At 44.8% G+C, this 27,988-nt stretch overlaps 1 pseudogene across 1 annotated transcript; it reads left to right on the top strand.

Moving 5' to 3' along the window:
- The first annotated feature begins 2,048 nt into the window (after positions 1-2,048).
- On the top strand, positions 2,049-27,988 carry LOC113881452 (annotated as a pseudogene). The gene is made up of 8 exons (XR_003508041.1): positions 2,049-2,182; positions 4,823-5,114; positions 6,441-6,662; positions 25,258-25,533; positions 25,651-25,755; positions 26,180-26,216; positions 26,346-26,389; positions 27,148-27,988. The product of XR_003508041.1 is annotated as a BOLA class I histocompatibility antigen, alpha chain BL3-7-like (transcript).

Below are 27,988 nucleotides of genomic sequence, written 5' to 3'. Positions count from 1 at the left end.
CTTTGCTTTTCTAAAGTGGATATTTCAATTTTCCCTGGAATATATATCTTATTTTTGTTGTACTCATTTTATTTTATTAATATTTATTTTAGCTACTTATTATTTATTTTGCTGCACTAGGGCTTCACTGTGGCATGTGGGATCTTTAGTTGCTTATGGATTTTAATGTAACAGAATAAGAAATAGTCAATGATATTCTTTCAGGTCCACTTTGAAAATAACCTTTTAGAAACTACCACTTGTATAGTTTTGTAAGAAAGATGAACATCCACAATTATCTGAAAAGATTATTAAAAATACTACTCCTACATTTGTGTAGGCCTTTTGATCCTCAGAGACTTCAGTCAGAAAAGTGGATTCAGTGCAGAAGGAAACCTGAAAATCCAGTGGTGGTCTAATGAGACAGACAAGAAAGAGACTTGCAAAAACATAAAAATGTAAAAAGCTCCACTCTTCTCACTACCTTATCTATTCTGGGAAATAGTTATTGTTCACATTAAACTCATGGGTTATTAATATTATTATAAATAGGCTAACAAAAAATTTTAACTCTATTATTATTGTGTGGAAAATAACGATAAATTGGCCACATAAAATTATCCTTGAGGTCCTCACTAAGGGCTGAGACTGGGTCAGGACTATAAGAGTAAGCATGACAAAGAGCTCTCGGTGCAGGAGGGGAGCAATCAGGACAAAGTCCCAGGTGCCCCAGGGCACGAGGCTCTCAGGGTCTGAGTCAAAGGAGGTGTCTGGGGTGGGGACCGGAGAAGGCAATGGCACCCCACTCCAATACTCTTGCCTGGAAAATCCCATGGACGGAGGAGCCTGGTAGGCTGCAGTCCATGGGGTCGCTAAGAGTCGGACACTACTGAGCGACTTCACTTTCACCTTTCACTTTCACGCATTGGAGAAGGAAATGGCAACCCAGTCCAGTGTTCTTGCCTGGAGAATCCCAGGGATGGGAGAGCTTGGTGGGCTGCCGTCTATGGGGTCGCACAGAGTCTGACACGACTGAAGCGATTTAGCAGCAGCAGCAGGGGTGGGGACGCTGGTGCTAGGGATTCCCCGTCTCCCGAGTTTCACTTTCTCTCTCACAACTTGTGTCGAGCCCTCCTGCCTGGACACTCGTGACGCGGCCCTAGTTCTCACTCCCATTGGGTGGCCAGTTTTTAGAGGCCAATCAGTGTCCCCGCGTCCACCTCACTCTGGACTCAGGAGAGAATGAGCACGGAGTTGGGGCAGGACCCCACCTCAGTTTTTTCCCGCCTCTCCCCACTTTGCTCCACTCACAGGCCCTTCTTCCTCCTCTAATCTGGAGGGTTTCGTGAATCTCCAAGCACAAACAGGAGGAGGGCATGAGGTATACAAACTTAGATCCCCACATTCCTCTACAGGAAGTCCTTCTTGAAGTCTGCCCACTCCAGTTCCTGCTGCAGCCTCAGTGTTTGTCTAGTAGAGCCCCAAGTGTGGGCAGACGGTGATCCTGGAACATTCTTCCTCCCAATAATTCAAGAACACTCCTCACCTCCTTTAGGGCTTAGCTTAAATGTCGTCTCTGAGGAAAGCCTCCCTTGTATTTAAAATTACAGCCAGCTCCTGCTGGTTGTTGCTGCTGCTACTGCTGCTAAGTCGCTTCAGTCGTGTCCGACTCTTAGCGACCCCATGGACTGCAGCCTACCAGGCTCCTCCGTCCATGGGATTTTCCAGGCAAGAGTACTGGAGTGGGGTACCATTGCCTTCTCCTGCTGGTTGTTCTCTTTCTCTAAATCACTCACTGCTTTATGGTTCCCCGATCATTACTTCAAGGGCCTTGCTGTTTATTATCAGGTCTTCCATCAGCATGTAAGTGGATCAAGGCAGGAATTTGAGTGGGTTTAAATACCCTGCCTAGAATTGTACCTGGCACATAGTAGATGCCCCAAAATATTTGTTGATGGTTGAACACATCCTTAAAGCTGAGACTGGGGCAGGAAACGCAGGCAGTTCCTGGTAAGGAATGAGGAGGAGACTGTGTTAGAAGGAGGAGGAGCTACTCACTAATTTACCCCATGCTGGCAGCCAAGCAGACAGACAGCTCCACAGCGCCCTCACTTGTGGCCACAAGCACCGAGAACAGACAGCCAGACCACCAGCTGCCTCCACAGACTCGTACTCCTGAGGGACGCCTTGATCTGGTGGAGATGTTCTTAGGTGGTGAAGTCCTCCAACTCCCAGTCTTAGATCCAGAATGAGCTGGTGGCATGGCTCAGCTGCAGCCTGTGGGACTGGGGAGTCTCCCCTGACTGGAGAAGACCCCGAACTCCTGGGTCATCAATGGGGCTAGAAATTAGATTTGGGTCTAGGACATTTGATTTCAGGATTTAGAGGTGGCCTGTCTATCAGGTTCACAAATGGGAAGAAGAGGCAGGATGCTAGGGTCATAGCTCTCTGGGCTGAGAAAAGGAGGCTGCCTTCCAGGCTTGAAAGGTCAGGTGGTGTGTTGTTGTTTATTCACTGAGTCCTGTCCAAATCTGAGACCCCATGGACTGTAGCACACCAGGCTCCTCTGTCCATGAGAGTTCCCAGGCAAGAATACTGGAGCAGGTTGCCATTTCCCACTTCAGTGGATCTTCCTGACCCAGGGATGGAACCCACGTCTCTTGCATCTCCTTCACTGGCAAGTGGATTCTCTACCACTGTATCACCTGGGAAGATCAGAATAGCAATTACTCAGAATAGCAGTTCTCACAGTTTTGTCTGTGGAAACCTTGAATTCAATGAGACCCTTTCACGATCATATCTTGAATCATAAGGTCAAAACTAGTTTCACAACATTTCTTAGACAGTATTTGCCTTTGCACTATATCGACATTTGCACTGAGGTGAAACTCAACAAGAATGAAAGCTATGGTACCAAACTGCAATAGTTATTTATTCTTCACCACCACCTACTTTCACACTGAAAAAAAAAAAAATCAAAGCAATATCACTTTAAACTGCCTGGTTAAAGCATTAAAAATTATTATCTGTACTAAATTATTATCCACAATCCACTTTTTAAAAATATCTTACACGATGACATGGATATATGTATATATACACACACAAGATATATACAAGCATTTCTGCAACATTCCAAAGTACTATGTCCCAAGGAAAATAATTTTTATGAGCTGAACTAGCCTTTTTTTTTTTAATGGAATGCCATTTTTACTTGAAGGAAAGAATGACCCAGAATTATGGCTGTTTAGACTTGGACATTTGGCGGACATTTTCTTGAAAATGAACGTGAGCATCTCCATTCAAGAAAATAACTGACAGATGACAATTCACAGTACTTCCCTTGATAAAAGGTAAGCTCTCCAGAGAAAATCAGATTTCTGGAAAATGTGTGTCCAATCACTGTAAGACTGAGAGTTTCTCAGTACCGACAAACCTTTCTCTTGGGATCTGTGGTAATATTAAAACAAATAATAATTTTTTAAATAGTCTGATTCCAGTGTTGATTTACAGGAGTCAACACTGAAGGATGTACATAACTTAGGTTGTACATAACTTAGTGAAACACTACATTACTTTAAAAACTCATGCATTAGTAAAAGATCCATTCAATGTCCAAGATAGGCCTGTGGATTTTAATGTAACAAAACAGAAAATATTCAACAGTGGTGTTTCAGGTTCACTTGATAAAAGAAAGAAACAAAAACCCTCAAACCCTGAGAAACTACCAATTTTGTAATTTTTAGTATCAGAGTTGAATAGCTGAAATAATCAGAGACATTCAGATAATCAGAGACAATTATCTACTAAGGTTAGTAAAAATACTACTTTAACATATTTGTAAGGCTGTATGTTTTGTCATATACTTCAACCAAAATAACAATTTAAATACAGAAGCAAATACAAAAATCCTGTGGTGTTCTAATGAGACAGACAGTTCAGTCACTAAGTTATGTCTGACTCTTTGCAACCCCATGGACTGCAGCACGCCAGGCTTCCCTGTCCATCACCAACTCCCAGAGCTTGCTCAAACTCATGTTCATTGAGTTGGTGATGCCATCCAACCATCTCATCCTCTGTCATCCCCTTCTACTCCTACCTTCAATCTTTCCCAGCATCAGGGTCTTTTCAAATGAGTCAGTTCTTCGCATCAGGTGGCCAAGTATTGGAGTTTCAGCTTCAGGATCAGTCCTTCCGATGAATATTCAGGACTGATTTTCTTTAGGGTGGACTGGTTGGATCTCCTTGCAGTCCACGGGACTTTCAAGATTCTTCTCCAACACTACAGTTCAAAAGCATCAATGCTTCAGCACTCAGCCTTATTTATGGTCCAACTCTCACATCCATACCTGACCACTGGAAAAACCGTGGCTTTGTAGCTTTGACTATATGGACCTTTGTCGGCAGAGTAATGTCTCTGCTTTTTAATATGCGGTCTAGGTTTGTCATAGCTCTTCTTCCAAGGAGCAAGCGTCTTTCAATTTCAAGGCTGCGGTCACCATCCACAGTGATTTTGGAGCCCAAGAAAATAAAGTCAGCCACTGTTTCCACTGTTTCCCCATCTATTTGCCATGAAGTGATGGGACCAGATGCCATAATCCTCATTTTTTGAATGTTGAGTTTTAGGCCAGTTTTTTCTGAGACAAGAGACTTGCAAAAATGTAAAATTAAAAGATTTATTCTTCTCACTACCTTCCTTATTTGGGGAAATGGTTCTTTCTCATTTAAAAAAACATATTATTTCTGTTAACATGTAAAGAGTTATCAGTATTATAACCCTGCCTGGGTTGTAATATGTTGGGCCTTCCCACGTGGATTCTCCTGATGCTGTTCCAATTCTCAGTCCCATTGCCTGTTCGGTTCTACAGAAACCAATCAGTCTCACTGTGGTAGACTATACGCAGTTCCTGCAGTTTGACAGCGACGACCCGAATCCAAGGATGGAGGCGCGGGCGCTATGGATGGAGCAGGAGGGGCCGGAGTATTGGGATTGGAACATGCAGGGCATCAAGGACACTGCCCAGACTTTCAGAGTGAACCTGAACTCCCTGCGGGGCTACTACAACCAGAGCAAAGTGGGTGAGCAACGCTGGCCCAGATCCAGGTCACTAGCACCACCCCCAGGTACCAGCCAGGTTGCCTCAACACAGGTGGACCCGCTGGGGACCTTCACCCAGCCAGAGTCAGCGGGTCTTTCAGCCAATTTCATTTTCAGTTCAGTTCAGTTCAGTCGCTCAGTCCTGTCCGACTCTTTGTGACCCCATGGACTGCAGCACGCCAGGCTTCCCTGTCCATCACCAACTCCTGGAGTTTACTCAAACTCATGTCCATTGAGTCTGTGATGCCATCCAACCATCTCATCCTCTGTCATCCCTTTCTCCTCCCGCCTTCATTCTTTCCCAGCATCATGGTCTTTTCAAATGGGTCAGTTCTTTGCATCAGGTAGCCAAAGTATTGGAGTTTCAGCTTCAACATCAGTCCTTTCAATGAATATTCAGGACTGATCTCCTTTAGGATGGACTGGTTGGATCTCCTTGCAGTCCAAGGGACTCAAGAGTCTTCTCCAACACCACACTTCAAAAGCATCAATTCTTCAGTGCTTAGCTTTCTTTATAGTCCAACTCTCACATTCATACATGACTACTGGAAAAACCATAGCCTTGACTAGACAGACCTTTGTTGGCAAAGTAATGTCTCTGCTTTTTAATATGCTGTCTAGGTTGGTCATAACTTTTCTTCCAAGGAGTAAGTGTCTTTTAATTTCATGGCTGCAGTCACCATCTGCAGTGATTTTGGAGCCCCAAAAAATAAAGTCTGTCACTGTTTCCACTGTTTCCCCATCTATTTCCCATGAAGTGATGGGACCAGATGCCATGATCTTCGTTTTCTGAATGTTGAGCTTTAAGCCAACTTTTTAACTCTCCTCTTTCACTTACATCAAGAAGCTCTTTAGTTCTTCACTTTCTGCCATAAGGGTGATATCATCTGCATATCTGAGGTTATTGATATTTCTCCCAGCAATCTTGACTCCAGCTTGTGCTTTATCCAGCCCAATGTTTCTCATGATGTACCCTGCATGTGAGTTAAATAAGCAGGGTGACAATATACAGCCTTAAAGTACTCCTTTCCCGATTTGGAACCAGCCTGTTGTTTCATGTCCAGTTCTAAATGTTGCTTCTTGACCTGCATACAGATTTCTCAGGAGGCCGGTCAAGTGCTCTGGTATTTCCATCTTTTTGAGAATTTTCCACAGTTTGTTGTGATCCACACAGTCAAAGGCTTTAGCGTAGTCAATAAAACAGAAGTAGATGTTTTCAGGAGCTCTCTTGCTTTTTCGATGATCCAATGGATGTTGGCAATTTGATCTCTGTTTCCTCTGCCTCTTCTAAAACCAGCTAGTGAAGTAATGCTCAAAATTCCCCAAGCCAAGCTTCAACAGTGCATGAACTGTGAACTTCCAGATGTTCAAGCTGGATTTAGAAAAGTCAGAGGAGCCAGAGATCAAATTACCAACATCCACCAGATCACGGAAAAGGATGGCGGCAGACACGGCAGCTCAGATCACCAAGCGCAAGTGAGAGGCCTCTGGTGATGCACAGTGCTACAGAAACTACCTGGAGGGCACGTGCGTGGAGCAGTTCCACAGATTCCAGGAGAACAGGAGGACACGCTGCTGCGCACAGGTAGGAGGGGCGCGGGGCCTCCCTGATCTCCCCTTGGACTGGAGCTGGCTTCCCACGAGGAGAGGAAAGTGGAATCAGTATCAGAATACCACTCTTCCTTCTAGGCGGGAGAGGGAGGAATCCTTCTAGGTTCTCTGCTGGGGTCCAGCCCCAGCTGATTCAGGGTATTCGAAGCAGGGACGACGTCGGCAAGGATCAGGATACAATAGCTTCAGTTAGATATTAATTAGAGATATAAAGAGTAATAGAATGAGGATAGCTCAGTAGGAAAATTCAGTGGAGAAAAGAGGCTGAGTAGCTTGGTTTACACGGGAGACCAATAAAACTTCAAGACAAGAAGTTTGCACCACTTATGTAGGCCGCAGGCGTCCTTCCGTTCTCCCGAAGTAGAGGAGACACTGAGGCCTCCCCGGTCAGATCTTAGAAGCCCAGGCATAATTAGTAAGCATGGCACGTTCCATGCTCCAGATGGAGACTCAGCCAGAATTTGAGAGAGAGAGAGACATGGGGAGACCAGTCTTTCGAGGAACTGATCCCAATTCTTTATTTTCCATGGTCTACTTTTATACACTGAGATGTTATGCAAAAGTCACGTGGGTCAGCAGTCCTGACTTTTATTAAAGTCAGGTGCTTCATACAAATGTATACAGAGGTCTTAGGGGTGTTACATCATCTTCTGGCCAGGGGGCCTGCTGACAATTTATGACCCTCTCCTTGTGACAGCGGTCAGTCAACCAGGACACTTATTTCTCCAGGGGTGATTATTCTTAAAACAGACGCCACCCAAATAAAGTTACGTTCCTATAGGGTGAGGGTGTAGTGGGTTTTAGTTAAGAAAAGAATTTACTTAGCCTAAGGTCTAATGTAATTTATATCAAAGGTTAATACTTATTTCTTCTATATATTCATTAATGTGTGGAAGGGCAGGGGATGTGGAGACTTAGCAACAAACATTGGCTCAACAAATGAAAAACCCTTCACCAATACAATTTCTAATCAGCCCACTATACTTATACTAATGGTTTTCTAACTTTCCTAAGGAACCTGTTTTTAGAAGGTTTAAAGCATCTCGTGCCTCTCACAGTTGGGAGGCTGTAAGCAATCACATGTGGCCGGACAAGCCTGTCAGGCAGGCTAGAGAACCTTCAGAGGAGTTTGTAGGTTAAAACACTCTTGTCATGCCCAGAAGTTTTTATTAACTGGAGCTCTAGGTTAACTCCTTCTCCGAAAGAGGTGGTTGGGGACAGCCCCCCATAAAGTCAGAGGTGTAGGTGAGAGCACATAGTAAAGTAGGCAGGCTCTGGTTACGGGGGTAGATGCTCGAGGATTTCCAGGCGGACTCCTGAGGCTCAATCCCGCCTTTGCGTATGTCAAGCCTCCTTCCTCATGACCTTTGCCATGGGCAGAGTGCCTCACGCTGGCCCCCAACAGTTCTCGTATTCTGTACTAGAGAGTGATGCATCCAGAGGGCTAGAGTTTCTCTAAGGGACAATTGAGGAATCCAGTCTCATGGGGTTGGAAAGGAAGACTATCCCTGAAGTAACTGATCAATAATTCCCTATGACCTTGACAGCAATATTGGTGAACCACGACTTTTTCTGTCAAGGCCTTGTTCTTGGCCTGAAAACATCTTTGGAGGTCTGACTCCAGAATTTCTGAGTCATTCATTCTTCACTCAGATTGGGTCCAGAAATCTGTTTTATCCCTTTGAGACCTGGAGCCTTCTACATTAGTGTCCCAGACCCCAGGGTCCAGGCTGGTGTCTGCTGTTTGTATTTCTTTTCAAACCCACTGTCCTATCCATTCTCAAGATGGTCACATGATGCCTCTTCAAGGGCCCATGGAGATAACACAAAGTGTGAATTTTCCGATTCTTCCTCCTTAGACCCTCCAAAGATCCATGTGACTTATCACCCCATCTCTGACCTTGAGGTCACCCTGAGGTTCTGGGCCCTGGGCTTCTACCCTGAGATTTTGCTGACCTGGCAGCATGATGGGGAGGACCTAACCCAGGACATGGAGCTTGTGGAGACCAGGCCTTCAGGGCATGGAACCTTCCAGAAGTGGGTGGCCCTGGTGGTGCCTTCTGGAGAGGAGCAGAGATACACCTGCCGTGTGCAACATGAGGGGCTTCAGGAGCCCCTCACCCTGAGATGGCATAAGGAGTGGGATGAATGGTCAACCTTATTATCAGGAAATCAGGAGCCTTCAGGAGAACTTCAGCAAGGTTAGAATTCATACCTGAAGTCAGGTATGACTTTCTTTTCTTTCCTTTCTTCCACAGAACCTCCTCAGCCCTCTGTCCCCATCATGGCATCACTGTTGTCCTGGTTCTCCTCATGGTGGCTGTGGTGAGTGGAGCTGTGATCTGGAAGAAGTGCTCAGGTAGGGAAGGGAGGGATCTGAGTTTTCTTGTCTCACTGGGGGTGTCAAGCCCAGGTAGAATCTTGCCTGCCTCATCCCTTGGAAAAACCATCCACACATATGTGCTTGCCAGTTGGAGCTGAGTGCTAACATTTACCTTTCTGTAAAGTATATGTGAACATGAAAACAAATTTTTCACCTTAATCATTCTGATGATGGGGACCCGATTCCTAGCAGTTGAAGGTCAGAGGGGAGGGTCCTGGCTGAGGACAGACCTCCAGGACGGCACTCGGTCCAATGCCTGCACATCTCCTTTTTTCATATTTCCTGACCTTACCTGGGTCTTCAGTGGGCCCAGGACTAAGGGGCTCCTCTAGGATGTCATGGCCCTGCCTCCTCCCTGGCCTATTATGTGATGCTTTCTCCCCACAGGCAGAGGAGGGAGCTATGTTCAGGCTGCTAGTAAGTTTGGTGGGTTGGAGGGTTATCCCTGAGACCCTGGAATAGTACAGATGAGAGCCCATGGGGGATCTCACCCATCCCATAATCCCTCCTTTAGGCTCATCTCCTGTGGGTTCTGACCAGGCCTTGTTCTGTTTTATCCCAAGCAGCGACAGTGCCCAGGGCTGTGATGTTACCTTTCACCAGTCCTAAAGGTGAGACCCTGGAGGGCCTGAAGCAGGAGAGGAGTAGGTCAGAGGTGGCATGATTGGGTAATGGGGATTCTCTGAGTGGGCATTTGGAACATACAACGGACTGTTTAGGATGTCAAGACGTTTGTGACTGACTTAAATTTGTTCATGACCATTTTCTTCTAAGTGTGGGACAGCTGCCTATGTGGGACCGAGTGACACAAGATTAGTCTCCCCGCCCCCCACCATTGTGACGTCAGATCCCCTGACCCCTCTTTCTGCAGCTGCATCTGAATGTATCCGTGCTCCTATTAGCATAACCTGAGGAGGTGGGGAGACTGGCCCACCCCTGTCCACCACTCCCCCTACCCACCCTGACCTGTGTTCTCTTCCCTGTTTGACTCCCCTGTTTCGGCGGAGGCGGGGCTGGGCCCTTTCTACCTTTGTCTTAACATCATGTTGTGCTAAGAAATACTGAAAATAAGAATCTGGATGTGAATTTGTTTTTTCTAATTCATATCATGAGGGTCGATGGGTTAATAAAGAAAAAGATTCTTAAAGTTTGAGATAGGAAACAAACGGAAGCACTGAGAATCTTCCAGCATCTACATGTTTGCTGTGTTGAGTCTGATCTCAGTGGGGCCAGAGAAGGATATGAAGAGGTATGAGCCCTCTCCAGTGAGTTCTGAGTCCTTTGTGAGCTTCAAAGTGGTCACTGGTTGGATGGGTCATCTTCTCTGTTTCTTTGTCCTTGTCCCTTCCGTAGAAACTTGTCCCACCAGAACATGTGATCACAGGGACTCACAGGCAATCCCAGAGCTCAGCCATATTGGGAATGACTGAGGTGAGTGATCAGAAAGCACTCAGATTGGGGAGGAGTCTTAAATCCACACTTCAACATTTGTATTTTCCTAGGAAGAAAAGGGCTAGAGATGCATGTTGGTTTCTCTACCCTACATAGGTACATAGCCAGGTGGAAGACTGAAGAAGTGTCATCAGCTCAAAATAATGAAAACCAACGGATTTCTTTGAAACTATTACCTAAATGGATTTCTCACTCATTCCTTAGTGTAAACAACAGAATACAAATTTTTCTGTTACATAAATGAAAATTGTGTGTATGTGTACTCTTGAGAGTCCCTTGGACTGCAAGGAGATCCAACCAGTCCATTCTGAAGGAGATCAGCCCTGGGATTTCTTTGGAAGGAATGATGCTAAAGCTGAAACTCCAGTACTTTGGCCACCTCATGTGAAGAGTTGACTCATTGGAAAAGACTCTGATGCTGGGAGGGATTGGGGGCAGGAGGAGAAGGGGACGACAGAGGATGAGATGGCATCACTGACTCGATGGACATGAGTCTGAGTGAACTCCAGGAGTTGGTGATGGACAGGGAGGCCTGGCGTGCTGCGATTCATGGGATCGCAAAGAGTTGGACACGACTGAGTGACTGAACTGAACTGAACTCATTTCATTTCATTTCAGGAAAAGCCACAGAATAAGCTTGAAGTTACACAGCCAGGAACAGAATCCACAATCCTCCTAGGTGGGGTTCCACTAGGACCCACTGGCCCCAGCTGAGCACAGATGTGACAACTCACACCACTGACCCCGTACCGGGCTGGGACTACTTTCATTACTTCTCTTGGCAAATGGGTGTCGTTACTGCCATTCATGCCACCTTTGCCAAATGCATTCTTCACTGTTGCAGCTTATGTCACCACACTCTGAGCCAGAGTCAGTATGTGTTCACCTCACTGTGGACTTATGCTGTGTCCACCTGCAAGAATGTTGGGGAAGCAAGTTTTCCTCTCATATGGAGGGAAGTAGTCTCTGCCTTCTACCAGGGCACTTAAAGTCTGGAATTCCCCTAACATGGGAAGAGGGCACAGTTACTGGGGGTGGAGGTTGGGAATGAGAGATGGAAAAAGAATGACAAATTTCATTTTGGTTTTGGCTGTGTTCAAACATTGCTACAGACCAGTGACTCTTTGTGCCTCCCATTTCTCCCCTTTTAAATGTGTTTGGGGCTTCCCTGGTGGTCCACTGGTTAAAAATCTGCCTGACATTGCAGGGAACATGGTTCAATCCGTGTTCCAGGAAGATCCCACACGCCGCAGAGCAACAGAGCCCACTGGCCACAACTACTGGAAACCACATGCTCTAGAGCCTGTGCTCTGCAACAAGAGAAGCCACCACAGCGAGAATCCCCTGCTCTCCACTACTAGAGAAAGCCCTTGCACAACAATGAAGACCCAGCACTACCAAAAATAAATAGATAGATAAAATGTTTTTTAAAAGTGTATGAAGTTATCCTATGCCCGTCCCACCATTGTACAATAGATCTTGATACAAATGGCAAGATTCCATTATTTTATATGGAAGACTAATATTCCTCTTACATTTTCATATCCTTTCAATCATCGATGGGCACTTAGCTGTCCCTATATCTTGACTATTGTAGTAATAATACTTCAGTGCACATGGGGGTGCACATCTCTTTTCTCTCCACTGATCAAGCTGGTTTTAATTGTTGACACAAAAACTTGCATGTTTCATACTAAAACTTGCCGGGAGCCACCACGGGAGATCCCACCCATGACAAAGGTCATGTGGAGAAGACCTGACAGGCAAAGGTAGATCAGGACTCAAGGGAGTCCCTGGACTTGCTCAAGCATCTACCACGAAACCAAAATCTGTCTACTGTTGACTATATTATGCTTTCACCAACTCTTCTGACTTTAACAGGGGGCTATCCCCGACCACCTTTCTCTGAAGAAAATCAACTTAGGGCTCTAGTTAATAAGTCTCCTGGGCTTGAAAGGAGTATTTCCATTCTAACCCCTCTGTCACCATTTTAGCTTGCTTGGCAGGTTTATCCACACTCTTGCAACTAACGCATATGATTGTTCACAACACCCCAAGCATAACCTTCGAGCGATAAAAAAGCTTTATTAAAATAATACTGCATTGTTGAGCCAATGTTTGCTACCGAGTTTCCTTGCCCTTTACCCAAGGTGCACCTGGGAGTGCATTAGCTAGTACAGTTGGTATGCAAGAAACGCAAGCAGAAGCCTTGGCATTAACAACATAAGACCTTTGAGTTAATAAGTGCTTTCTTTGTTGTAGCCACTGCACCTTTGCTCCATAAGAATGTAACATTATTTAATAGATTGGATGAATAAAGAGAAACACTTTAAGGGAAAACAAGTTTTCTGGTTGACCAACCTTTATCAGAAAAGAGTCATAAAATGTTGGCAGGCCACAGGGCCAGAAGATAATGTACATAACACAAAGACCCTTGTAAATGAAAAGGTATGCAGAAAACATCCTGGTCCCCATGAAGGTCAAACTGATGTAATGTTGAGCTGACTCTGCGTGACTTTGTATCTTTCACTTCTGGAAATGTGTGTAACTCAGGATATAAAAGCTCCTTCTGAAAATAAAGCTGCAGACCCAGCTTCATCAGAGCTTGGTCTCCCCGGGTCCTTCTTTCTTTCTCTCTCTCTCTCTCTCTCTCTTTTCAGTCTGATTCCCTGGAGCACAGAGGCTCTCTGAGTTCACTTTTTTGCCCAGGCTTCTAAGAACCAATCGAGAAGGCACTCTGCATCTTCACTCCGGAGAGAAGGCGTTCTGCATCTTCGCTCCTTCGAGAGGGTGCCTGTGGCCTCCGTGAACAGAGCAAGTCCTGTGACAGGGGCTTTATTGTCTTTCTGTGTAAACCAAGGAATATCAGCCTCCTTCTCTCTCCTTTACTCTCTCGCTGATGCCGTTCATCCTGAGGGTATCCCTGGCTCTTGCTGGGGCTGGACCCCAGTAAAAACTGGCCCTGCACAGGTGTCTAATGAACGACCTTTTGACAGCAGAGCCCCCTTGACAATCATGCACCACCATGTTTTAACATGGGTCCCCTGAAGAAGCAAGTAATTCAGATGCGGCTCTGAAGAGCAGATTACCTCACCTTTTTTGTGCCTCCAATGTCCTTTTCCTGCGCCTAAGACCACCCTGCTTGGGGGATGGGGTGGGGGAGGAAGAGACAGGCATTTGGCTTGTAGGATCTTATTTCCCCCACCAGGGATTGAACTCGGGGCCCTTAGCAGGGAAAGTGCTGAGTCCTACTCACTGGACCACCAGGGAATTCCCCTGGCCTGCTTCTTTGTCCTGGAAATATCGCAAGCCCCTGGCCTTTGGGGAAGAAAACATTCGATCTGTCCTCCCGTCACCTCACTTGGCTGCCTTGTGACTAAATCCTTTCTCTGCTGCCAACCTTGGCATGTTGCGGTTTTGGCTCACTGCTAAGTGGGCAGATGAACCTGTCTCAGTAACATCCTCACTTCCAGGAGGCTCTAGGCTTTACAGCCTTGCCTTCTGCCTCCCACTTGCCTTCCAGATAGCAGCAGCGGAGCGAGGTGCAGGCAGAAGGGCTTCCTTTAGTAGAGGCTTGACTGGGTGGGGCGGGCGGGGCATGGCGCTGGCCAGTCAGAGGCACCTGAAGAAGAGCTTGGGGCTCGGTCCAGGGTGCACCCTTTGGGGCCCAGCTGGCAGGCAGGGCATCACGGTCCTCAGCGGAGAGACAGCTGCTGCACCATAATCTTGTTCCAGACGCCCAGGCCCAAGGGCATGGACAGCACAGCCTGACGGTGGAGGAAGCTGAGGCTTCGGGACCAATCCCGGAGGGCAGCCAGGAGCTCCTCCAGGCCAGTTCAACTGATCTCAGGGTGGGCAGACAGGTGAGTGAGACCAGTGAGGAGCAGAGATGGAGACATCTGTTCAGAGCTCTTCAGGCCACGTTGCCCAGGTGGTTTGCCGACAGGTTCAGGTACCCCAGGCGCAGCCTTTCCAGATCAGGTAGCTGACCAGGGTCCATGAGGCCTGGGTCACTCAGTAGCAGCCACAGCGCTTAGCTCCAGATGCAGGAGGCTGTGGGCTGGCAGGCTACTCAGGGCCTAGGCTAGGGCAGTGGCGCCCAGGCCATTGTAGGACAGAGCCAGTGTCTTCAGGCACTGGGTGTCTTGGAAGGTGCTGCTCAGGGCCGCCTGGTGGTTCAGGGAAAAGGTGCGGCTTAAGTTACAGGCTTGGAGGTACACAGTGCTGAGCGAGGGGCAGGCCTGCAGGACAGAGGCCAGAGCCTGGCCACAGCCATCCCACCAGGAGTTCCCCTAGCTGGTGGCAGATGGTGGCCTCCTCCTGCAGCTGCTCGCTCCTCTGTGCTCTAGCCTTGGTCTTGCTCAGCTGGCAAAACTTGTGGTCCAGCCTCATACTCAGGGGTTCCTTCACCCAGTCGCCCCACCCAAGGTTCCAGACATCCCGCGTTCTCCATCGCCATGGCTGCCACATCTCTTTTTGAGTTAGTGTTTTCATTTTCTTCAGATAAACACAGAAGTAGAATTGCTAGATCACGTGGTAGTTCCATTTTTAATTTTTTGAGAGATCTCCATACTGCTTTCCAAATTGGCTGCTCTAATTTTATATTCCCACCAACAGTGCATAAGAGTTCCTTTTTCTCCACATCCTCTACATTTGTAGAAGACTTTAATTAAAGTCCAGCTTATCAATTATTTCTTTCATGGATTGTGCCTTTAGTGTTGCATCTAAAAAGTCATTACCGTACCCAGAATTCATCAAGGTTCTCCTATATCACCTTCTGGGTGTTGTACAGTTTAACATTTTACATTCAGGTCTATACTCCATTTTGAGTTAATTTCTGTGAAGGGTGTAAAGTCTGTGTGAGACTGATATTTTTTCATATAGATGTCCAGTTGTTCCAGCACCATTTATTAAAGAGGCTATCTTTCCTCCATTGTAGTGCCTTGCTCTTTTGTCAAAGGTCAGTTGACAATATTTATGTGGGTCTATTTCTAGGCTCCTCATTCTATTCAGTTGATCTACATTGTCCCTTAGCACCCACAGGGGATTAATTTCAGGGCCCCTCAAAGATACCAAAGTCTGTGGATGCTCAAGTCCCTTTTAAATGATGTCATAGTGTTTGTACATAACCTACACACATCCTCCTGTGTACTTTAAATCATCTCTCCTCCTCCTCCAAGTCGCTTCAGTCATGTCCCACTCTGTGCGACCCCATAGACGGCAGCCCACCAGGCTCCCCCGTCCCTGGGATTCTCCAGGCAAGAACACTGGAGTGGGTTGCCATTTCCTTCTCCAGTGCATGAAAGTGAAACGTGAAAGTGAAATCGCTCAGTCATGTCTGACTCTTAGCGACCCCATGGACCACAGCCCACCAGGCTCCTCTGTCCTCGGGATTCTCCAGGCAAGAGTACTGGAGTGGGGTCCCATTGGCTTCTCCAAATCATCTCTAGGTTACTTCTAATACCTGTAATACAATACCTGTAATTGCTATGGAAATGGTTGTAAATACAATGTAAATGCTATATGAATAGTTCCCAGTGTATAGTAAACTCAAATTTTGCTTTGGGGAACTTCTGGGAATTTTTTTTTTTTCATCTTGGGGGCAGTGGTTTGCCCTTGTTTCCTCTCTTTTATGAATTCTAGAAGAATTGGTAATTTTTCAGCTCATTCAGGTTTTTAGTTGTCTTAAGGACAGAAATGTAATTTCCAAGCTGCTTATAGTAGAACTGAAACCAGAAACTCCCCAAAGATCTTTTCATGGAACTTCCATTTTCCATTTCTAGAAAAGATGGGCTATAGTATGTGGACAAATCCTTGCACTGAAAAGCAGTAAAAATACCATGTTAAACTCAAAAACCATCTTCTTAAAAGCATCAATGAGTTGACAAGATAGTAATAAATGACTTAGCCTCCCAAAGAAGGGAAAGATCCTGCTTGCCCTTCATAGAGAACTGTGTCCTGGAAATGGAGAAGCAGCCCTGTAAGTTTATTGCACCAGAGTCCAAACAGGCAATCCTGCACTTCCAGCTCTTCGCCCCAAGTCCCTGACGTTTTCACCCATCTGTCTTCTTTCAAACTTTAAACCAAGTTTTTAAAATTCTGATTATAATGTATACGGAAATTCTATAATATATATGGTAACGTATGTTCACTATAGAAAATTTATAAAATGATGAAAATAAATGATAATAAAAATAGCTGTAGCCTTCACACTTGGAAATATTCTGTTGTATTTTCTTCTAGTTTATTATATAAACTGATGCTGCCCAGGTGCCAAAGCTCTAAGTTGATGGGTACAGATCTCAGTGGCCCCAAGCCCTGTGTCTGTATCTCTGCCTTCCAACCAGTGATGATGGATGGTCCTGCACATACCTAAGGTCACCTCTCAGCTTGAGCATAAGATTGGGCCCCTGCTTCCCCCAATAATCAACTTCCTAGTCTCTACTGTATCACTCATTCTTGCATACAAATGTGCTATAATATTAATACCTCTCATTAGAACAAACAAAATGAAACCAAATAAATGAAAACAATATGGTCCCATTAAAATCCACCACTTGATGCCATATCCCCCTCCAACCAGTGCCCCATTTCTATGACTTTCCTTATAGAACAATACTTGAGTCCATGCTCTCACCTACTGTGCTGTCTTTTATTTTTATCAGATACATATATGGACATATCTTGAAAAATAAATACTACTACAAGGCCTGTTAATGGAAATAATTGAGTGAGTGAAAGTCACTCAGTCGTATTCAACTCTGTGCAACCCCACGGATTGCAGCCTCTGTCCATGGAACTCTCCAGGCAAGAATACTGGAGTGGGTAGCCATTCCCTTCTCCAGAGGATCTTCCTGACCCAGGGAATGAACCCAAGTTTCCCGCATTTCATGCAGATTCTTTGCCATCTAAACCACCAGGGAAGCCTCCCAATCTTCCATACATCCCATTTCTGATTCCAGAGCCAACCTCTTTAACTTTGTGTGTTTCTCTTATTGGTATTTCTGTTCCTCTAAATAGCACATTCATGATACTCCTTCTTTGTTTTTGTATGTGTATCCTTTTAGTGAATTAGCTCTCTTCAACATACCTGCTGCTGCTGCTGTCACTTCAGTCGTGTCTGACTCTGTGAGACCCCATAGACGGCAGCCCACCAGGCTCCCCCGTCCCTGGGATTCTCCAGGCAAGAATACTGGAGTGGGTTGCCATTTCCTTCTCCAATGCATGAAAGTGAAAAGTGAAAGTGAAGTCGCTCAGTCGTGTCTGACTCTTAGTGACCCCATGGACTGCAGCCTACCAGACTCCTCCGTCCATGGGATTTTCCAGGCAAAAGTACTGGAGTGGGGTGCCATTGCCTTCTCCTTTAACATACCACAATCCTTCAAATAGTTGTTTTATAATTTTTATTAGCTCAGTGTTCAGTGTCTACATTATTATTACCATATAAACAAATGCTACTCACGGCTAAGCATTTAGTAGACTGTGATAATTTTTCTCCCTTGAATTTTTAAAAACATTGTTCTGGAGTTAATAAATGTCTTATGCCTTCATTTGCTTAGTTTCTGTTGTATTGATTATGAGATCACTCCCAAATTTCCTCCACAGCCTAAGTCCTTATGAATATATTCAAGCACATCAGATATTCTACCAACTTCGTCTCTTTGCACACTTTCCCACGGCCCTCGGTGCTGCCACATGGGGACAGGTTCCTTGCTCACATGGGCGTGGCTGACATTCGGAATCTCCTTCACTTCATCCCAGGCTGACCTCTGCCTCTCTTTCCTACTGGCTTGCCCTGTTGCCTGGATCTCACATGTTCCCCTCTTTGGTTTTCAAACACTGTCCCTTTACTCCATCTTGTTAGTATCCTGAGAAAGGGAACATGTAAAGTAAAATATTGAAACTCTAAATATCTAAAAAAAAATCCCCTGGAGAAGAGCATGCCAACCCACTCCAGTATTCTTGCCTGAAGAATTCCATGGACAGAGGATCTGGTGGGCTACAGTCCATGGGGTCTTAAAGAGTTGGACACGACTGAGTGACTAGCGTGCGCGCGCACACACACACACACAAATATCTAAAAATGTCTTTAGGCTACTAGCATTTACTCACATGCTGCTGCTAAGTCGCTTTAGTCCTGTCTGACTCTGTGCAACCCCATAGACGGCAGCCCACCAGGCTCCCCCATTCCTGTGATTCTCCAGGCAAGAACACTGGAGTGGGTTGCCATTTCCTTCTCCAATGCATGAGAGTGAAAAGTGAAAGTGAAGTCACTTAGTCATGCCCAACTCTTCTCGACCCCATGGACTGCAGCCTACCAGGCTCCTCCATCCATGGGATTTAACAGGCAAGAGTACTGGAGTGGGGTGCCATTGCCTTCTCCACTTACTCACATAGTGACTTGGTATAGAATTCTGTCTTGGAAATAATTTCCCTCAGAATTTAGAAAGCATTGCTTCAGCATTTTCTAGCTTCTCCAGAGAAGATTTTTTTTTCCCTCTTGAAGTTTTCTAAGTCTCTTCTTTTTTAAAAAATCTTATTTACTTTGTCTTTGGTTGCGCTGGATCTTCGTCGCTGTCCAAGGGCTTTCTCTAGTTGCACCTAGCGGGGCGCGCTCCTCTTGTTGTGGAGCACAGGCTCTAGGCTTGCGGGCTCAGTAGTCGGGGTGAGCAGTAGGGCGAGTGGGCTGTGTAGTTGCGACACACAGGCTCAGTAGTTGTGGTGCCTGGGCTTAGTTGCTCTGGGCATATGAAATCTTCCCAGACTAGGGCTGAGACCTGTGTCCCCTGCATTGGCAGGTGGATTCTTAACCATTGTGCCACCAGGGAAGTGCTCAAAGTCTCTTCTTTTGCACCCTTTTCACCAAAATTTCACCTGTGATATATCTTTGTGTGGATCTGTTTTCATCTTCTGTGCCGAGAACTTGGTTGGGACCATTCAAAGTATAAACTTTTGTCTGTCAAACTCTGAGAAACTTTCTTGAAATTTTAAAAATATTTGGTACTATCCATTCTCTTTGAAACTTATGTTCTTGATGTGTTGGAATCCCTTGCTGATAACCCAGAACTCATGGTTCTTCTTTCCTTCTTGCCATTTCTTCTCCATTTTGTAGCACTAAATGGAAGTACAACTTAATTTTCTAATTCTTCTATTAAATTATTTATTTCTATGATCATATTTCTAATTTCTAAGAGTGCTTTCTTCTTCTCTGTATACAATAGTATGTAATTCTGGTCTTTTTTCATATGCCATATCTTTTTTGCATCTTTTATATATTATTGATTATAGTCATATGGAATCCATTAGGTCTCTTGATTATCTTCTTTTATGATTTCTGCTAAATGTTCATTTCCCTTATGACAGTTAAAGTGCCATATCACCAGGGTCTTACCCTTGCTCTTCCTTCTGTTTCCAGGAACTAGCAGATCCTGACCCACTGGAGGCCTCAAAACATATCCTGGATGATGGACTTTAGTGTGGCTCAGGCAGTTAAGCCACACTGCCACTTGATGTCCTCCTGACTTCTGAACCTAGCAGCCTCTTATCATAGAACATTCTGGAACACTGCAACAGTTCACTAGCACGGGGTGCAGAGTCATGCCTGCTACCTCATGGACTGGGACCTAATGGAAAACAGGTCACAAAGGTTTCTGACGGAAGATATCCTGGGTTCAATCCCAACCCCAACTCCACCACGTCCTTAAACTCTCTCAGTACAAAATGATCACAAATTGGGTGCTTCATGGGTTTGCTTTGAGGATAAAATTTGACCATGTAAATCACATGGTCTTATTGCCTGAGACATATTAAGTGTTCCTTTATTCACAGTTTTCATTATTATAATGGGCTTCCCTGATGGCTCAGATGGTAAAGAATCTGCCTGCAATATGGGAGACTTGGGTTTGATCCCAGGGTGGGGAAGATCTTCCCTGGAGGAGGAAATGGCAACCCACTCCAGTGTTCTTGCCTGAGAAATCCCATGGGCAAAGAAGACCGGCAGGCTACAGTCCATGGGCTCACAAAGAGTCAAACACGACTGAGCACATCATCATTATATTGACTACAGCATTTAGATAAGTTCCACTCTTTTGCTTATATAAACCACAACTCAGGAAACATCGTTAAGCACATATTAATATTTTTGAGACAGGTGTGATTATCTTCCTAGGATAAATCCTTTTTAGGAATTTAGTTATTTCTCTTTTTTGCTTTTCTTCTGGCCGCATCGTTCGGCATGTGGGATCTTAGCTCCCCAGCCACGGGTTGAACCCATGCCCCCTGCATTGGAAACACAGAGTCTTAACCATTGGGAAGCCAGAAAAGTCCCAGGAATTTAGTTATTTCTGCATCAAAATACAAGCACACTTAAACTGTGGAGATGATTTGCAAAAGTGCCCTTTAGGAATTTTACACTACTTTGGGTGGGAGGGAGGCTGAAGAGGGAGGGATATATATCTATATACTTATGTCTGATTTACCATGTTGTAAGCAGAAACCAACACAACATTGTAAAGCAATTATCCTCCATTAAAAAAAAATTTTATACTACTTTATTTCAAAGTTGAAAAAAGCATAACTGCTTATTAAAATTTAATATACTCGTCAATTCTTTTACTCCCCCCTCCAAATTCTATACTTCAGGATAGAGATGAGCAAAGGAGTCTGTATTTTAGATAGCTTTCTGTGAGCGGTTGAGAAAGTGGGCTTTGTACTTACCACACTTAATTTTATATTATATAATGTTTTGGTTGCCTTCCCTTGTGGCTCAGCTGGTGAAGAATCTGCCTGCAATGCGGGAGAACTGAGTTTGATCCCTGGGTTGGGAAGATCTCTTGGAAAAGAAAACAGCTACCCACTCCAGTATTCTGGCCTGGAGAATTCCATGGACTATATAGTCCATGGGGTCGCAAAGACTTGGACATGACTGGGTGACTTTCACTCATTCAATCTTTTGGTATCATTTATATTTAGACCATATATAGAGAATCTAATATTCAATTACTAAGTTAAATGTTCCCTTTACTCCTTACTTTGTAACCCTATAATATTCTAAGAGTAAACATAAATTAATAGAGTTGATAAGAAGAGGAGAAAAAAAGAGGTTTTGTTTCCCCCAATACTATGACCAGTATTTTTCCTTATACTGACAATATCCTCCTCATTCACTTTCATCTCTGACAAACTGATCTATTTTGTTATATTCCATTTCTTAGTCCACATTTTCATTCACATTTATTACTAATATATTTGTTTGACATTTAACCTACGTTATATGACAAAGACTTTACACAAATAATGGTGCAAGATAAAGGAACAGCTGGGAGCAGGAGATGTATAAGTACAAGTGGGCAAAAGACAATATGATTGAGAACCACAAGAAACAATAGTACATAAAACTTCAATATTTTAAATTATAAAACATAGAAAATAAAACAACCCAGATATTTTGTGTAAAGAGAAAAATGACAAGTTTGAAAATGCCATCATGGAGCATTAAGAATCAGATTTACTCTCTTGTCTTACACAATGACGAAATCAGATAAAACGTGAAACAACAGTATTCAGACCCTGGACATCAGGCAGCACAAGCACTGTGACTTCTACGAATAAGAAAACGAAAGCGGCAAGGCCTACAATTGTCCAGCTTCCTTCCTGGAGAGAGCTTCCAGGACACAGTGTGGGAAGGGAGGAGCCCTAAGAGAGCCCAGCAGTCCCTGTGAGTTAAGGGGACAGAGTTGAGAATTGCAGAGACCAGGATGTTAGAATTAGCAGACAGTGACAATAAAAGTTACTATAGATTATTATAGGACTTCCCTGGTGGTCCAGTGGTTAAGACTCTGCCTTCCAATGCAGGGGGCACAAGTTTGATCCCTCGTCAGGGAACTACATTGCACAGTGCAGTCAATTTAATAAAAAGTTACTATAAATGTACTTCTTATGTTCAAAAAGTTATACCAGAGACATGAAAGATGTTTGAAAGATCACAATTACAATTCTAGATGAAAATCTCTGAGATAAAAATACACTGGATGTGTATTGGTAGACTGGTAGATTATGGTAGATGTGTAATGGTAGATATGACATTGCAGAAGAAATGATCAGTGACCTTGAAGACGTAAACATAGAAACTTCCCAAAATTACATGAAGTAATAATTATTAAAGTGTATTATTAAGTTTGGAACATACATTCAAGCAACATTGTTCATAATAACCAAAACACAGAAATAACCTAAATGTCTATGAACACATGAATGAATGAATAAATAAAACGTGATATATCCACATAATGCAATATTATTTGACCATGGAAAGGAATGAAGTACTGATTCATGCTACAATGGGGATGAACTTTGAAAGTATTTTGCTTTGTGAAAGAAGTCAGTCACCAAAGATTGACATTGTATTATTCCATTTATCTAACGGGTCCGTTTCCTCGAAGAGTCAGACACGACTTGGTGACAACGGGGCCTTAATAAGTGAATCTATAAAGACAGAAAGTAGGTTTGTAGTTGCCTAGGGCTCAGGGAATGCTGGATGGAAATGGGGATGACTGCTGAGAAATAATGGATGTGTGGTGATGAAAATGTTTTTGAAAATGTTTTTGGAGTGATGAGAATGTTCTAAAATTGATGTGGTATTTGTTGCATTAGTTCTATGAACATAAAAACTACTGATTAATTAAATTATTGAGTAACATATGTGAATTATATCTAAAAAAAATAAAACTTCTAATGAAAGTGATGGCTCAATTAAATGAAATATAGATGCCAGAACTGCCATGGCAGTTTGTAGAAAGAAAGATGAAAAGGTTCAGAGAAGGGGGCATGCTAGTCTGAATCTACGCTATAGAACTGGAAAACACACAGGTGACTATTTCCTTGGAGAGACACAAAGGGTACTGTTTATCAGGCAATAAGGAATGCACAGGTAAGGGGAGTATCAAGCTCATTGTGTCTGTCCTTGGTGAGCTGGGGCTGACTCTAGGAGATAATATCACAGAACTTAGCATTAACGTCTCCTTAGCATTAGTGGGGATAATAAGATCCCAGAAAGCCAGAGGACAGGTGACAGCAAGTAAGAAACAAAGTGAGCAGAATTGTCAAAATAGGCATCATTGTCAGAATTGAAACCAGAGAAATTCTGACTGTGAGGAATTTTGGAAATGGGTAACAGACCATTATACTCCTTGGGGCAAGATAGAAGGGCAGCTTACAAGAGTGTTGCCTAATATTTGAGCCAGTAGAAGAATGACAAATAAGCTGAAGGCTGAGATAAACGGCCTCAATAGAAAGTTATGATTCCTTGACCAGTTTCCAGATCTCAGACCCAGAATCCATTAATTAGAGGCCCCCATAGTTTCTGTAACACTATAGCAGGTGTGGTACATTAGTAATTCCCCAAGTCCTTCACTAAAGGAATCAACGGCCACAATACACTGAAGAAAGAAAATGCCCAGATCTTTGCTAGGCTTATTAGAATTGACACTAATTCTTAGGGAACCAAAGCACCGTCATGGACTCCCATTAGAAGAGAGGTATATGAGGACCAGGAAATAGTTTGTGTCCTGTCTCAGGTCCACCCATGTCTCAGTGGATTCTCTGTGTCCACACATCCCCCCTGTGATTATTTCCCCAGTTTCCAAATGCGTCATTAGAATGGCCATGTTTAACAATTGCTGGAACCTCACGTTTGTTTGACCTGTGCAATAAAAGTTTGGTGATAATATAGGGCAGGTGGAAGCCCATGAAATAGCCTTTGAACCTTAGCCAGGATAGAAAACTAAAACAATTTTATATCTCAAGGGTAATGAAAGTGCTTAATACCACCCTTGAATACACAAGGGATGTGGGGTGGAGCCTGGTCCAAATATATTAGCAGTGAATTTGCCAGTCTGGTTCTAGCAAAAATTGGATGGATCGTGGTAGATGACAGTGGACTGCTAAGAACTTAACTCGAATTAGTTTAATTGCAGCAGATGTGCCGAATGTGATTTTTTTAATTAATTTATTTTTGACTGCACTGCTGAACAGGCTTTTCTGTAGTTGGGCCAAGCGGGGCTTACTCTCCATTTGTGGTGGGCGGGCTTCTCATTGTGTGGGTGCCCTTTGACCCTAGCCATCATCTTGTGATCCTTGACTTTCTCCCTTAAGGCCTGTTCTCACTCTGAGAACCCCCTGACTCCAGCTTTTCTGAGTCATTTAGCCTCCACCAGAATCAGGACCTTTAGTCTGTATTCTCCCCTCACATTTTTAGAGCTCCTGTCTTAGTCTCTCATTCTAGAAACTTCCAAGGACTAATGTAGATCATCCCTGATCTCCAAGATGTTATCTAGCTTTTGTGCTGCCTTTTTGAAAACCTTGGTCCTGAATGTTCCATAGCTCAGAGGGTAAAAAAAATTTCATAATAAGTCTGGGGATCTGATGTACAGCCTGGTGACTATAGTTAATAATAATTCTGTATTGTATACTTTAAAATTGATCTTAATCATTCTCATCAGCCCTCTCGAACAGACACACACATAAGGCAAGTTGATGAATACATTAATTACCTTCACAGTGTACATATATATCAAAGCAACATGTAGTACACTCTAAATGTGTACAATTTTTGTTAAGTATACCTCAGTAAAGCTGGGGAAAAAATCACTGTCTGTCCTTTCTCAGGATGATCACATGATGCTGCTTCAGTGACCCATGGAGGTTACACAAACTGACTTTTCTGATTCTTCCTCAGACCCTCCAAAGGCACATGTGACCCATCACCCCATCTCTGACCGTGAGGTCACCCTGAGGTGCTGGGCCCTGGGCTTCTACCCTGAGGAGATCTTACTGACCTGGCAACGCAATGGGGAGGACCTGACCCAGGACATGGAGCTTGTGGAGACCAGGCCTTCAGGGGATGGAAACTTCCAGAAGTGGGCAGCCCTGGGGGTGCCTTCTGGAGAGGAGCAGAGATACACGTGCCGTGTGCAGCACGAGGGGCTTCAGGGGCCCCTCACCCTGAGATGGGGTAAGGAGGGGGTAGGAATGGAGCTTCCTCTCAGATAAAGCAGGAGCCCTTCAGGACTCAGTTCAGCAAGGTCAGGACTCAAGCCTGAGGTCAGGGCCTCTTCCCTTGCCTCCACAGAACCTCCTCAGCCCTTTGTCCCCATCATGGGCATCATTCTTGTCCAGGTTCTCCTCGTGGTGGCCATGGTGGCTGGAGCTGTGATCTGGAGGAAGAAGTGCTCAGGTAGGGAAGGGAGGGAGGGACCTGAGATTTCTTGTCTCACTGGGGGTTTCAGCCCAGGTAGAAGTTTACCTGCCTGGTTATTGGAAAGTACCCTCCACATACTTGTGGAGTCTGGAGCTGATGCTAACATTCTCCTTTTCTAAAACACGTGTGTTATGAAAGACAAAATTTTCACCTTCCTAATTCCAGTTGGGGACCAGGTTTCCAGCACTTGAACATCAGAAGGGAGGTCCTTGCTGAGAACAGACCTCCAGGAGGGCACGTGGCCCAATCTTACACGTCTCCCTTCTCTGTGTTCCTGATCCTAGCATGAGTTTTGACCACAGTTCCAGAAAGTTCTCTGGGGTCCAGGACTAGGGGTTCCTGTAGGGTCTCATGACTCAGCCTTCTCCCTGGCCTCTCACATGATATTTTCTTCTCACAGGTGAAAAAGGACGGACCTACACCCAGGCTGCAAGGCTGTGGAGAGGGTGATTCCTGAGACCCTTGTGAGGGTGCAGACAGGAGGCCATGGGGGGCTCACCCTCCTCAAAGTGCCTTTCTCTCCTGTGGGTTCTGACCACGTCCTGGTCTTGTTCTCCCCCAGGCAGCGACAGTGACCAGGGCTCTGATGTGTCTCTCACGGTTCCTAAAGGTGAGACCCTGGAGGGTCTAGATTGGAAGGGGGATTGGGGCAGAGGGGACACATTGGGTGCTGGGGATCTCTGAGTGGGACATGTGAGCTTGTGGGGGACTGTGGAGAATGTCAGCCCTTTCATGATTGACCTAAACTGGTTCCTGATTCTTTTCTCTCACAGTGTGAGACACGTGCCTTGGGGGGACTGAGTGATGCTCAGTCCCACTTTGTGACGTCAGATCCCCAGACCCCTCTTTCTGCAGCTGCATCCGAATGTGTCTGTGTTCTTATTAGCATAACGTGAGGAGTTGGGGAGACTGGTCACCCCTGCCCACTGCGCCCCCTCCCAGCACCCTGATGTTCTCTTCCCTGATACACTGTCCTGTTCTGGCAGAGACGGGGCTGGGCCATCTCCATCGCTGTCTTTGCTTCATATGCACTGAGTAATGATGTCTTATTTCCTTTTTGAAGACAAAATCTGTATATATATGAATTTGTTTTTACTAATTGGTACCATGATGGGGGATAAATAATAAAGGTGAAGATTCCTAAAGTTTGAATGAGGAAATAAATTGAAACACCAAGAACCTTCCAGATCCATCCACATCTTTGCTGTGCTGAATCAGCTGCAGGAGAACAGGAGGAGGCTGTGAGAAGCTGAGTGTGAACAGGGCTGTGCCCAGTCAGTGATCCGTGCCTGGTGGGCATGCATGCACTGCCCATGGTCACTCCTGGACTGGTTACTCTTCTCCATTCCGTTGTCCTTGTGCCCTCAGTAAATCCTTGTTCCACCAAGGACCTGTGATCATGGACTGAGAAGTCACCTGGGCCTTGTTGATCTCCAGCACCATGGTCAGGGTGCGTTTCTTAAACAGTTAGGCTAGGCTCAGGCCTTGGTCCAATCCTTAGCTCCTGTCATTTTTGAATGTGTTTATATTTTGCTTATTTAGTTACTGGTATTATTGTTGTTGGTGTAATGACTGTTCTTTTTCATTTGTAGAGACCGGCCTCATTCTTCTCTGGGTGACCCCATCTCTGACAGCAGCAGGGGTCACTTTGCCTGTCATTGTCCCCACAAGTCAAAGGATCCATGCACACAGGATCTCAGCTGTGTCAAGAGAGAAATTTCAGAGCCATCCAGCTCTTGCTCCCCTTCTAGAGATTTTGCTGGATTCTTCTTTCCAACTTTTCTTCATCTTTTTAAAGGAACCACGTGATGGAACTTGCAAAGAGGAGGGACCCAATAGTTTCATATCTTGACTTAATTCTTGCAGGGTTTCTCTCTTCTCTGCAGTCTGCCCCCTTTTCTGCCCTTACATCTTCTAAGGCTACTGTTGGCTCCCGTCTCAACTCATGGATTTAGAAAGCAGAGTCTAATAAAATCACAGCAGGTTGAATATAAGAGCTGGAAGCAAAGGATCTTCCTTTCTGAAGAGATAAAGAGCCTTGTGTGTGGTGTGCAGGCTGATTGGTGTGGGAGGGAAGGGAGATCAACCTTTGTGAGTAAAATACAGGCGGCACTGAGGTCAGTGCAAATGGATGTTGTGCTGTAACTGCCACGAGACAGCATGTGGCCTGAGGTCACATCAATAAAGACACTATCTCTGGAATAGGGAA

This window comes from Bos indicus x Bos taurus, chromosome 23 (assembly GCF_003369695.1).
Source record: "Bos indicus x Bos taurus breed Angus x Brahman F1 hybrid chromosome 23, Bos_hybrid_MaternalHap_v2.0, whole genome shotgun sequence".
In the NCBI taxonomy this organism is placed as follows: Eukaryota; Metazoa; Chordata; class Mammalia; order Artiodactyla; family Bovidae; genus Bos; species Bos indicus x Bos taurus.
The sequence above is the reverse complement of the archived record's forward strand: the minus strand, read 5'-3'. Positions and strand labels throughout refer to the sequence as shown.